Below are 13,117 nucleotides of genomic sequence, written 5' to 3'. Positions count from 1 at the left end.
CACACACACACACACACACACACACAGTCGTGATTTCCAACACGTGAAAATGTCGCGACTTGGTTTTCGCTGCCGGCGCACTCCGCGACGTCGTTGGTTCCGCCGTTTTCTGAAGCCGCTGATGGCTTGAGCATGCATGGTGAAAGCCGAAACTCTTCAATACTGCTTGAATTATTCATGATTTCCAAAACGTAGTCCTTAAGAGGCAGCTGAAGCGACGCGCTACGCAGCAACGCCATCGGTGTCGGCCGGAGATCCCCGTGTATGACGTCACGACAGTACCGGCCCGTCGCGGGCAAGAGCGGCGTTAGCTCGGCGCCCTGAGGCGATGGGGCGTGTTTTCTTCTGAAAAACAGCTTTTTGCGTTTATTTCCGCTCTTTTTGAATGAGATATTGGTTTTCAGCGGACTAAATGCTCTAATACGACGTAGAGAACCCGTTTTTTCCCCCCGCAGGGGGGCGCCTGCAGCTTGCAGGCGTCGCGACGGTGAGTGGCGACACCGCGGGTTCCCGAGCATCCGCAGGGACATCTCCGCAAGGGGATGATGGTGAACTGTGCATCACCACGGACCCGAGCACCCGCGCCTTGCCGTGCGTGGCATCGCCGTGTCCGGGGAAAAGGGGATCCTGGTGGTTGAGCCGATGCCGAGCGTTTGGACCCTTAAGGCCCCTTGGCGGAAGCAACACACCACTTTGGCCCCAGCTTCCTGCAGACGGCACCTCCGGCCTGACCCGACCGGGGGGAATCGGCAGTCGCCTTTTCCTATCCTCCTCTTCATCTTTAACTTTCCTATCTCTGTCTCACAACTCTCCTATATCCTACTCACTTCTTGGTTTTTCCTTTTTTCCTGGCGGCGAGGGTTAACCTTGTGTGACCAACTACCCTGAGTTGCGTCATATTTGGTTATAGTTGAGGTGTACAGCTGGCGTGGGCAGGACTTGCTATCAAGTTCCTGTCCCGTCCCCTTGTTGGACTCCGTGGTGGGTGGCTGGCACCATGACCGAAAAACAAAGTTTTCTTATGGCTCCCCAACTTTCAAAACCTGATCGCTCTCTCAAAAGAGGGCGGAACGAGGCAGACAACTTCTTTCAAAAAAGAAAAGTAACTTTCCCCAAATATCATGTGATTCACAGTGAACAACAAGATAAACAGGCAAGAATAATATCCCCCTTCCTTGTGTCAAAGTGCTTGACTGAAACCCTAGGCATTGGTTATAAGCTGTCAAAAATGGCCAGCGGCGACTTACTGCTCGAACTGTGTGACAATGTCCAACATTCTAAGCTCTCCAACCTAACGTCCATAGGGGAAATCCCGGTCTCCGTGACTCCTCACCGCTCACTAAACACTGTCCGAGGCGTAATATCGGAAAATGATTTCCTTCACATAACTGAAAAAGAAATGCTCGAAGGGCTCATCGACCAAGACGTCATAGATGTCCACCGAATCAAAATCCGGAAGGACAACAAGGAAATAGACACAAAACACATGATCCTGACGTTCAACACCAGCACCCTGCCCGACACAATCGACGTGGGATATTTGAAAATCAATGTACGACCATACATACCAAACCCTCGCAGGTGTTTCAACTGCCAAAGGTTCGGCCACGGCTCACAGAGCTGCCGCGGTCGTAAAACTTGCGCAAAATGTGCCTCTAACGATCACCAGTCTGATGTATGTGACGCAGCCCTGTGCTGTCCAAACTGTGAAGGAGAACATGCTGCATACTCCAGGGCGTGTCCGTCCTGGAAGAAAGAAAAAGAAATTATCACCATAAAGACCAAAGAAAACATTTCTTTTAAAGAAGCGAGAAGGCGTTTTGCGCTTACAAACACATTCTCCTTCACAGCAAAACAAAACTTCGCTGATGTGGTGCGCAGGGGCGTAGCACCGCACAGCACTCCGGCACCTGCCAAGGCCGCTCCCACCGAGCCTATGGCAGGGCCATCCACGCCCCAGGCAGGGTCAGCGAAAGCTGCCCTGTCACTGCCAAAGCAGGGACCGCCGGTCCATGGGTCGGCATCCCGCAGGACCTCCCCCCGTCGGGAGAGGCCTGAAACTAACACAACCGCGGCTGCGCGGTCCTCCAGCACCTCTGTTGAGGTGATGGATACAACACCCACTCCGCCTCCATTACAGCGGCGGAACAGCTCTCTTGAGCGCAAAAAAGACAGGCCCCTAATAACGGGCCCACCTCATAAGTAAATCTCCTTTCATTTTCTTTTAAAAACACAAGCATGGCTTTTTTAATTCAATGGAATTGTAGAGGACTTATGCGGAATTATAGTGACATAACAAATATTTTAGGGTAAATGTTACCCATAGTTTTATGTCTTCAGGAGACCAATCTTGGTCCACAACATGTACATATCCTGAAACATTATCAAACTTTTAGACGCGATCGCGAGCAGGCAAATCGACTCTCAGGAGGCGTCGCAATTGTCGTCCAAAGCGGCGTCCCTGCTCGAGAAATCAAGCTCAATACAAAACTTGAGGCGGTTGCAGTCAGCATCGTCAGCTATAAAACACTAACAATCTGTTCCGTATACATTCCTCCACATTTTACACTAACAGTCCATGATCTAGAAGAATTGATAGATGAACTTCTAGAGCCATATCTGGTAGTTGGGGATTTTAACGCTCACTCCCCTTTTTGGGGAAGCGAGCGCTGCGACTCTAGGGGGCAAACAATCGAAGATTTTATCCTCTCAAATAACATCTGTCTTTTAAATACAGGAAAAGCAACTTATTGTTGCCCAAGCTCGGGAAAAATGAGCTTTCTCGATTTAGCTTTCGCATCACCATCGCTTTTTACAGATTTTAAATGGGATGTTTTAAATGACCCCCTGGGAAGTGATCACCTACCTATTATCATCAGCCTCTCATCGTCTACTGCAGTCATCCCCACAAGACCACGGCGTTGGAAACTTCACCTCGCCGACTGGTCACTTTTTACAGCAAGTGCCACACTAGAAAAAGAATTTTGTGAAGATCTCAGCATAGACGAAATTAATGGAAAATTTACTACATGCATAATATCGGCCGCTACACTAGCCATACCACAAACAACAGGCCTCGTACACAAAAAACATAAAGTATGGTGGACACAAGAATGCACATTGGCAAAAAAAACAACAAAATAAAGCTTGGGGCTCTCTGCGTCGGTATCCCACAGCGGAGAACTTGATTGCCTTTAAGAGGGCCAAGGCCAGAGCGCGATTCGTTCGGAGAAATGCCGAGAAATCCTCGTGGCAGAAATATGTGTCCTCTATAAACAGCTCAATAACCTCAAAAAAAATGTGGGAAAAAGTTCGAAGTTTCAGTAGTGACCATACCCCTTTCACACTTCCTCTATTAACTACACCCGGGACACAAACATCATTAGAAGAACAGGCCAACATACTAGGTGAGCATTTTTCTGAAGTTTCCAGTTCGTCCAATTACACAAACACGTTCCAGAAGCACAAAGCAATAGCAGAAAAACAAAAACTTCCATTTGCAGCAGGTATACACGAGGACTACAATCAACCCATTACACTCCAGGAATTAAATACAGTATTATCTTCTGGTAAAAAGACAGCACCAGGCCCAGATAATGTGCATTACGCAATGCTTGCCCATCTCTCTGAAGCTTCACTGAATTCTACACTGATGGGTCAAAAACAGAAAGTCATGTTGGATGTGCAGTAATTCAAGACAAAAATGAAAAAATGATACGACTGCCACAGTATGCATCGGTTTTTACTGCTGAGAGTTATGCAGTCTTTGTAGCCGTAGACCAAATAGTAAAAGAAAACATTAAAAATAGCGTCATTTACACCGATTCACTGAGTATGCTCAAAGCGCTGCTCTGTAGAAACGCCGCTGAACCCATTATAGGAAACATCATACATAACATAATTAAAATAAAAAAACAAAATCATAACATTATATTCTGCTGGGTGCCCAGCCATGTTGGAATTGTAGGTAATGAGAGAGCAGATGCATGCGCAGCACAAGCTCGAATTGATCAAATAAAACAGGATAACATACCACACAGGGATTTTTTGAAATTAGTGCACAGTAAACTCAGAATTAAGTGGCAGGCTGCATGGGAAGAACAAGCAAACAACAAACTGCATTCTATAAAACCCGTTTTAGGAGAATGGAAATCATGTAGACATCAAGAACGTTTTACCGAAGTTATTTTATGTCGGCTACGCATTGGGCACACACACCTTACACACAACTTTTTACTGACAAAACAAGACAAACCTCTTTGCGAAATGTGCGGCGATGTACTCAGTGTAAACCACATTTTAATTTCATGTAGAAAACTGGAACAACTAAGAAAAAAATATTTTACAACACTCTACAATGAATACATCCCATTACACCCCAAGTTGCTTTTAGGTGATCAAGCACTGGTTGATCTTTCAAGCATTTTTAAGTTTCTTAATGAAGCCAATGTTTTAAACAAACTCTAGGTATAAAAAGTGTAACATTTAACAAGAACCTAACCTTGTGTTTGGCGCATCATAGCCATAGTTGCTTTTGCGCCATTAAAATTAATATAACTAACTAACTAACCGTTTTTTCCCCCAAAAGTACTTCACCTTCCCTTTAACATGACGTCACTGTTGCTAGGTGTTGGCGCAAGAAAAGTCGGACGGAAAAGGTTCTTGGCCGGTGTTGGTAAGTGTGCGTGCGCTTTCGCGCCAATAAGAAAGTAACCGAGGCGCTGCCACTTTTGTTCTGGACTGTTTCCTCTTGTCTTCTTCGAGCGCTGGCCAATGGTTAAAACGAAAGAACTTTTCTGCCATGCCATGAGTGCCTTGTTCACAATATAGGAATGAAAGTGAAGGCTGATGGCGAAAAAACAGCACAAACTAGACGGACGCACAAGAGTAGGAAGGCACCACACGTGCTAATTGTTGCATGAAAAGGCGAAGGAATATATTCAGATAAACCACCGGAAACTGTGCACATCACGACTGCGTTAAGACAACTTGAAACGCATACAGGCTTGCTTGCAAAAGCATACTAGCCAGGAGCAGATGGAAGTAACGGAGTTCTTTATCTGAGGGCCTCCGAAGGCTGATTGAGGCACTAGTTTTTCCTACTAAAAATACTTCCATTACCTCACAAGTCACCTGGTCCTTATGACGGAACAGAATAGTGGTGCTCGGTAAGTGTGCCGAGCATCCACATTTCCGGCAGTGCACTGGAAGACGGTCATGAGAGTCAGCTGTTGAGTGGTGCTTGCTACGCAGTGCATCTAGTACATCCTCAAGAAATTTTGGCCAGTTGTAACGACTACAATGATCCATAACAGCGCGACAGACGGGACAAAGAAGAGGAGACACAGCGCTGACTCACAACTAAAACGTTTGTTGGCTGCCAGCCAGTGTAAATACTGGCCTGGTGGCCGGGAAAAGAATACAAGCACGCTTGACTTGCGTGATATCAAACATCGCCAGTTCATCAGGCACGTGTCAACATACAAGAGTTATCAGTGCAAAATATCACCCCTACAGCAGGCACGAGTTTTCATTCACAATCAAGGTAGCGGGTTTCCTTATCCGACAAGGCTACAGAGGGAGTGCTGATACACTGATCTGAAGTCCTAGCTATCAGGTGGGCTTCCATTATTTCCATAGTTAGCGAGTCGCGGTTCTTACCTATAATGGAAGCCCACCTGATAGCTAGGACTTCAGATCAGTGTATCAGCACTCCCTCTGTAGCCTTGTCGGATAAGGAAACCCGCTACCTTGATTGTGAATGAAAACTCGTGCCTGCTGTAGGGGTGATATTTTGCACTGATGAGTCTTGTATGTTGACACGTGCCTGATGAACTGGCGATGTTTGATATCACGCAAGTCAAGCGTGCTTGTATTCTTTTCCCGGCCACCAGGCCAGTATTTACACTGGCTGGCAGCCAATAAACGTTTTAGTTGTGAGTCAGCGCTGTGTGTTGTGTCTCCTCTTCTTTGTCCCGTCTGTCGCGCTGTTATGGATCATCGTCAGCACCAACTCGCCCAACAACTGGTATTGTCAAACGACTACAAGAAGGCTTTTTAATCTTGAAGTGTTGCTTGTTGGGCGAGTTGGGGATCCATAAAAATAGAGCAGCGCGTAACAAAACAGGACACAAAGGAGAGACACAGAACGACACGAGCGCTAACTATCAACTGTTTATTTCTTGCTGTCGCTACGTATTATCACATGAGCCACAACGAGAAACGAAAAACAAAAAAAATTGATAAGTCAGCCTTTCGCTGGTTGCCATCGATCTAGATAGGACAGCTCTTTCGCTGACAGTGCCACTGATGCCCCGCTCACACACTTGTTACCTGCACGCGAAATACTACGAGCCTCAATAATCTCTCGAACAATCTTATCATTCCAGCCGTCGAGAATTTGGGTTGGTGTTCAGTCAAAAAAGGCTTTTTGTAGAGGAAGGGATTCTGTTTTTGAGATTTCTCCAATGTGTCTTGCAAGATGTCTTGTAGCTTTAAAAAAATGCGCATTAGCTGAGCATAGCTACAAGATTTGTAATGATGTTTCGAAAGGTTCTTGAAGCAGACTGCTAGTAAATTTGTCAAGACGTCTGCAAAACATTACTGTGTCGGGGCTGGTTGAGACATGTATAACACCGCTCATCTTGCCGAGACAGCTAGATTATAGCCGCCCAGTAGACTGTTATGTGCTCAGTAAGTCCTCGGAAGCATGACGCAACCCTAACCAGGATCTTCACACAATAAGAGCGCTTCTATTTAGTTAAAACAAACAATAAACAGTGATATTTCCTTTTCCCGCGCCTCATCTGATTTGAACCTCGCTCACGATGGCATAGCTGCCGTTCAATGGCTTAAATCCAAGCACAAATATAAGAGAAGATATCCAGCTATAAATTATTCACCGGGTGAAAGCTGTTTGCTCGCGACGATCCATGTTTACTGATGTCTTGGGCATATTAAAAATGCACAGAATAATCGTGTCCGTGTACTCCTCGCAATTCGGTGCTGGTTCGCGGTTCAGATAAAGCAATATCTGGAGGTTCCTCTTTCGAGTCTAGGACTGCCTCTGTCTCTTATAGTTCTTCTATCGTTCGGTGCGAGCGCCAAGGGATTCCCGTTAAGCAGTGTATGCGGCTACCTTCATGATTACATAAGTGCAAATAATCGATTATCTTGTTAGCTATATACAAAATTCTTTCGCATGTCCAAAAAAGGCTAGATTGATTCTATTCCGGATGACTCATACCTCTTGATTTCATTTTATTTTTCCAATTTTTTTTTATCTTGATTCAGTCTTCTGACGTTTCCTTCCCCGCGCAAATGCTTCATTGGCATTCTACTCTATACCTTGGCCAATCCCCCCCACGTGTGTATGTGCCATATTACTTGAGGAGAAGAAGAAGAAGAAGGAGAAAGCATTTGTTCGGAAGAAGAAGAGAACAAGAAGAAAAGCTTTCGTTCAGAAGCGAGCTTTAGGATGCCCAAGATGAATAACTCTGGACTGGAAGCCATCGCATGGGTTCAATCTGTCTGCGAAGGTCGCCAGCTTCCTGGAGCATACAAATTTTGGCTGCAGGGTGAGCTGCACCACCACACCGGCAGCGACAGCTGCCGCGGCAACCCGGGCTTCAGCATCGACCGCGGCACTGCCGCATTCTGCAGCTGGGGACCGCCTCAGACGCTCTTTGAGGTATCCAGGGGATCGCCTTCTCCAGGAATGAGCTCTGAACTCGGCGAGCCGCTTGTCCGTGACGGACGCACTTGGAGGGCATCTGGCCGGTCTCCGCGGCCGGGACGCAGTTCGCCAATGCCATCACCGGGTGTTCGTGGATGCTGGCCCCCACCGTCTGCGACGCCAGGGTTTCCGGATGAACAAGCCTCCTGCGAGGACCTCAGGCATCGGCTTTCCAGGCGCCTATGCAGGCCGCTTGACTTTCGTCGGGTGCAAGGTAACACAGGCGGGAGCCCTCAAGAAAATCGCAGTGGGTCAGAGATTTCTCAGAGATCTTTTTGCCGGAGGTTAAGAGAGTTCAACCGCGATACCTCGCCTTCACAAAAGACTCGGGCCACGAGGCCAGCGGAAAGTGTTACGCCGGCCAATGACGCAAGCTACAGCTAAGCTTCCTTTCGCTCCACGCAGTGCTGCGACATTTGCCCTCGAATCTTCCCAACCATTTCTCGGCGCTAAATCATGATGTCGAGGTGGCAACTTCGGCGCCGCCTTGGTCGAAATTGTGCTGAAGCAGGATTGTGTAACCGGCGCTTGACGACGCTTCCAGTGCTGGGGTCTAGAGTCACGCGATGAGCAGCATTACATGTCCGGAAATGATTCGGGTTGGGCGCTGAGTGCTTGAATAGAGCTATGCACGTGTCAAAGGCCCGACCGCCCCGCTCCTCTCCTTCCCACGCGCAGAAAAAAAAATGCCAGGGTTTAAGCTTGGTTAGACCTATTATAGTTTGAAATCATTCCCAAGGTCAAATTCTGGCAATGGCCCGGGCCAAATCTAGAGTCCGCCACCGTGTCGGACACGCTCATATATGGTTGGGTCCAAGTGTGCCAAGCTCAATGTTCGTGGGTGGGTAGGTAAATTTTCGGGGCTATCCTGGGCCAAATTTGGAGATTTTTTATAACGTTATTTATTGCCTCAACGCCACGGTGCAAGAATATTGAGGTGTTGACACTGCGCCCGCTGGAGCGTCCCGATTATGTTCGGCCGCGGCGGAGCGCGCCTTGCAGTTCGGCTGCAAGCTGACAGATGGCGCCGATGTCAGCGGGCCCAGATGAGCGGTTCTGGCGCCTTGAGATTCCGCTGCCCAAGTTCGATTTTCGCTTTGGTGGCGTGAATTGAATTCAAAACGCAAAAGAAATTCGTTGCTTGAAATTAAAATCTGTAGTGTGGCATTCTTGAAATTTTGTTTTCATAAAATTATCTTGTGTAAAGCAGTTAATGATGTGGACTCGGTCGAGCAACACTCGAAGCTCATCCACGTTTCGCTTCCTCGCTCAATTCATGTTTCATTCGATCTAATCATAGATCTAAGCATAATAAACATAAGTAGGGGTACTCGTGCCCTTTTCCGCTCACAAGGGAAGAAAATTTTTGCATCGGAAAGTTTTTCTTCACGCTTATCGTTGCTTCTTCACTCTGTATGAAGACCGTTCGAACATTGTTTCTCTGAGTGGGGTAATTTTCAATATGCAGAACACTAGTATAGCGCGGCTATTTACGACTCAAGTTTTAGGTAAAAACTTTCCCGCGCCGGAAATCTATCAGACGGGATGAAAGGGCGCGTCGGATCATGAACCGTAACCTAACACGAAAGCTTGAGAAAACAGCATTTTTATTCCGATGCAAATTATCATAGAACGGGCATAATTTTCAATAAGCTTCTTTCCACTGGAGGCTTAATGGCGGTGCCGTGTATTTGTTGAAGCACCACCTAGTTCCAGACATTTATTCAGACTGGCAGATTCAGAGCCAAGATGCTGTCGCTTAACCGCTGGCTCCAAGGCTGTTTCCGGGTCGTAGGCATCACAGCAGGCAACGAAGTTCGGGGAGGCTGCATCGCACCGTTGTAGGCGACTTTCGGCCGACGTAGCTTGAATGTTTGCGCAGGAGGTTTCCTCTTCCGGGGTGGCTTTCTGAGTCGCTCTGGCCGCGTGAGACACTTGGGACAGTTCGGAAATAATGTAGGAACTGCACCTCTGGAAAGCACGGACCTCTTTTCCGCGTAAAGTAGCACTCTTCCATACAGCTCCGCGTAATATGCCAGGGATATCGCGTCCTCTGCAAAATGCTTGGCGCAGACATGGTCAGTTGGCATTAACGTCCGGTCTGCCCTAGGAATCGCATGGCGCCACTTGTCCAAACGAACATTGTCGGACGGAGCTTTTAATAATAGCCCACGCTGCGCACATGACCGGTAGCCAAAATTGCAGTTCGGCACGAAGCACTTTCTTCCCATTGCGCAGCACTCAGCGCAGTACTCACCTGCTGTGGGCTACCCTGCCGAAGATAGCCAAACACAAGGTCTTGGTGCAAATCATAAGATTTTGTTATAAACAGCACAGCAGCGCAGCCGCACAATCCGAAATGTGCCAAAAACACGTGCGCAGTGCCGCGCCACGCGAGACCGAGCCGCCCAGCGTTGGCCCGCCTTTCGCAGCGCCCTCTAAGCTAGCGACCGGTTTCCATGGCACCCCCCCCCCCCCTCCACCACCCTGAACATATTTTGGCCTCGAGCGGGCGGCGCTCTGGCGCACGGCGGGGGAGAGTGTCAACACCTCAGTATGTTATTCTTACACCATGTTTCAGGGCATAAAGGGAGTTGGGAAGGTAGAAAGAGAAACAAAAGAGTGGGTTGGTGTACATCAAGGAGAAACGGTGGGCGGATCTAACGAAGACGTGGAGGGAGCGGTGATGTGGCCCCTGCGTCCAAGCAATATTTCAGGTCGGATTGTCCGGCAAAAAATCCGGTGCTGAGATAATCATTGTGTTGGGTGCGGTCAAATATGGTTAGACATCAGTTTTGCTCCAAACGAAAAATTATTTTTTTTTTTCAGGAAAGGAAATGGCGTTGTAATAGTCTCGGATCTCGGTAGGTCGAAATCTGACAAGATCATTTTTTGGGGGAGGGGAGCGAGGTCAAAGGTCAAAAGCCATGCCTACATGTTGGAACAGGCTGGTCATGGTGAACTTGCAGAGACAGCACACCTGATGTAGCTTCCAGCAACGCTGTTGCTGTAGTAGACAGCACAAAGTTATTTAAGGTCATCTGGAGAAACGGAATCGGAGATCCGAGTTTTGCATCCAGTAGAGCTTTCGCTCTAAAAATTGCAGTCCACTTTCGGTTGCTCTTCCTGGCAACACTGAGTACGCCTTTTCACTCTACAGCGTAAGGAGGACCATAAAGGAGTAAACTTCCCGGCACCGCCACCTGTGTGAAGACTGCACCTGAAAACAGTGGCAGGTGGAGAGAAGGGAATCCCCCTTCACGCCACTTGTAGGGGAGAGTAGGGAGAGGCCGGACTAAGAATGACTCACCACTAATGAAAATGACTAAGAGTGACTCATCAAAGACGAATGAAAACAGCGATTAGGAATAGAAATGTTATAAGAATAGAAGCAGAAGCATAATCACAAATATAACACAATTAGAACGAACAGATTGCTGAGTGAAAGAAAAGGAATCAGAAATAGAAGCGAATCGCATTTCCACCACATCAATCCAATTGCTCGCCGCTATTCCTTTTTCTTCTTATTGTGCAAATTTGCCCTTTGACGTAAGTTAAAGGAAAAGGTAAAGGCTGGATTCTTTGTTGAATACCAAAAGGCTTCGATGCTGAGGCTATCTCGTGTCCACATGCGCGAGTCGGCTGGCGGATGTCGTGGATGGTAGCCTTGGCTGCGCAGATGTTCGCTCGCAGCTCGAAGTCCGGGGCAAGTCTCCATAATGTGATTCAGCGTTGCCTCTTTGGCGGGAGCGAGGCAGAAAAGACATTTAAGCGGAGGGATATGCGACCTGGATGACAAGGACGCCCTGACCGCAGGAGCCAGCACAGCGTCCAATCGAATTCTTCACAGCGGCAACTTGAGGGAGCTTTGGAATAGGGGGACCCTTTTGATTAGGGGGATAGGGGAATGGCGGAGCGACAGTGCGCATGCTCAGAACAATAACACCCATGGTGCTCTTGTCCTGCGCATGAGCACTGGCTCCCTGCTATTGCACAACACCCCTGAACTGATAGGGTCCCCCTGTTCTAAACTGCCTTTTCCCCCGGCGAGTTAGGGCGTGTCATGTTGCCTTTGCTCGCGTGGACGGCTTTCTAAAGTTCTGAAGCTCCAAGCATGAAGCGACGCAATCAAGGATTGAAGCGTGTCTGCATGATATCACGTCATGCCTCATTGCGCTGACAGTATTTGTCCGAGAGATGCCCTTCCTCCAATCGCCTACTGATCGCCGTGCATGGGTAGAACAATCACTGCGCGCCCGTCTGCTCTGCCAAGTACGCTGCGTTACAATGATGAGCCATTCCGAGAATTTTCCCTTCTCTAGAAAATTTGAGACAAAAAGTGAAAAGAGAACCCTTGCGGAGTTGAAAGTCAACTGAAACACAAAAATTGTTTGTCTTGTTCTTCCAGACTGACGGAGTTCAGAAGCTCCAATTGAAAAAAAAATGCTGTAAGAAGGAGACGAGGACAACGCATTACTACCGGACTTTGTCGTCATCGCTGGAGGCTAGAGCGCGTGACTCGGTCTGAAGCTGCTGCCTCCGGCTCTCCTGTCCCGCTGGTGTCTGAATGCTGCCAGCGCTGGTCGCCGTGATACATCTGCAAATCCACTCGTCAACACAAACACTGAACCATCAGATAGCTGATCTTCTCAATAAGTACTCTCATATTAAGGAACAATAGAGGATAGTGCTTCCATGGGAGAGTTTAGCGAAAGGATTACCGGCTTCTTTTCCTTGGCCTAAAAAAGGCCGTTTCCTACAAACAAAATCTGCCCCATACCTTCCACTTTCTTCCCTTCTCTCTTCGCTTAAGCCTGTCGATTCCGTTTTCATGCGAAGCATAATAGGGACACTACTTAGCTCAACCATAGCCCAGCCTGGCGCAGCCGCGACCACCAAGGCTAACACCCGCTCCTCCCGCTAGGGGCGCTGCAGCCGAGCACGTGGTCTGACGTCACGAAAGCTGAGGAGAGACGGGGCTCAACTCGCGCGGTCGCCGCGCGGCCGCGACCACCAAGGCTAACTCCCGCTCCTCCCGCTAGGGGCGCTGCAGCCGAGCACGTGGTCTGACGTCTTAACTATTGTGCATTTATGTACAATGCATTTTATTCATATCGATTCTTCATGTTAGTTTCTTGAATTTTCAGTTGTTTTTTTTTCTCACTCATCTGTGTTATATCTGCTTGTGATGTCTTTTGCTTTCTGTGTGCAGTTGTCATGAATGAATGAGTATTATGAGTTCTGTGTAAAAATTGCCCGCTGCTCTGCGTGTAGCAGTGAAAAGGGGGTGACACTTCGCCCACCAACTTTGTTCGCCTTTTTGTCGCCCCTCGGTAATCAAAGCATTGTTTCAAATTAACTTTGAAACTTTATGCACACAAG

The sequence above is a fragment of the Amblyomma americanum genome, chromosome 2 (assembly GCF_052857255.1).
Source record: "Amblyomma americanum isolate KBUSLIRL-KWMA chromosome 2, ASM5285725v1, whole genome shotgun sequence".
Taxonomy (NCBI): domain Eukaryota; kingdom Metazoa; phylum Arthropoda; class Arachnida; order Ixodida; family Ixodidae; genus Amblyomma; species Amblyomma americanum.
This window is presented reverse-complemented; position numbering follows the sequence as displayed.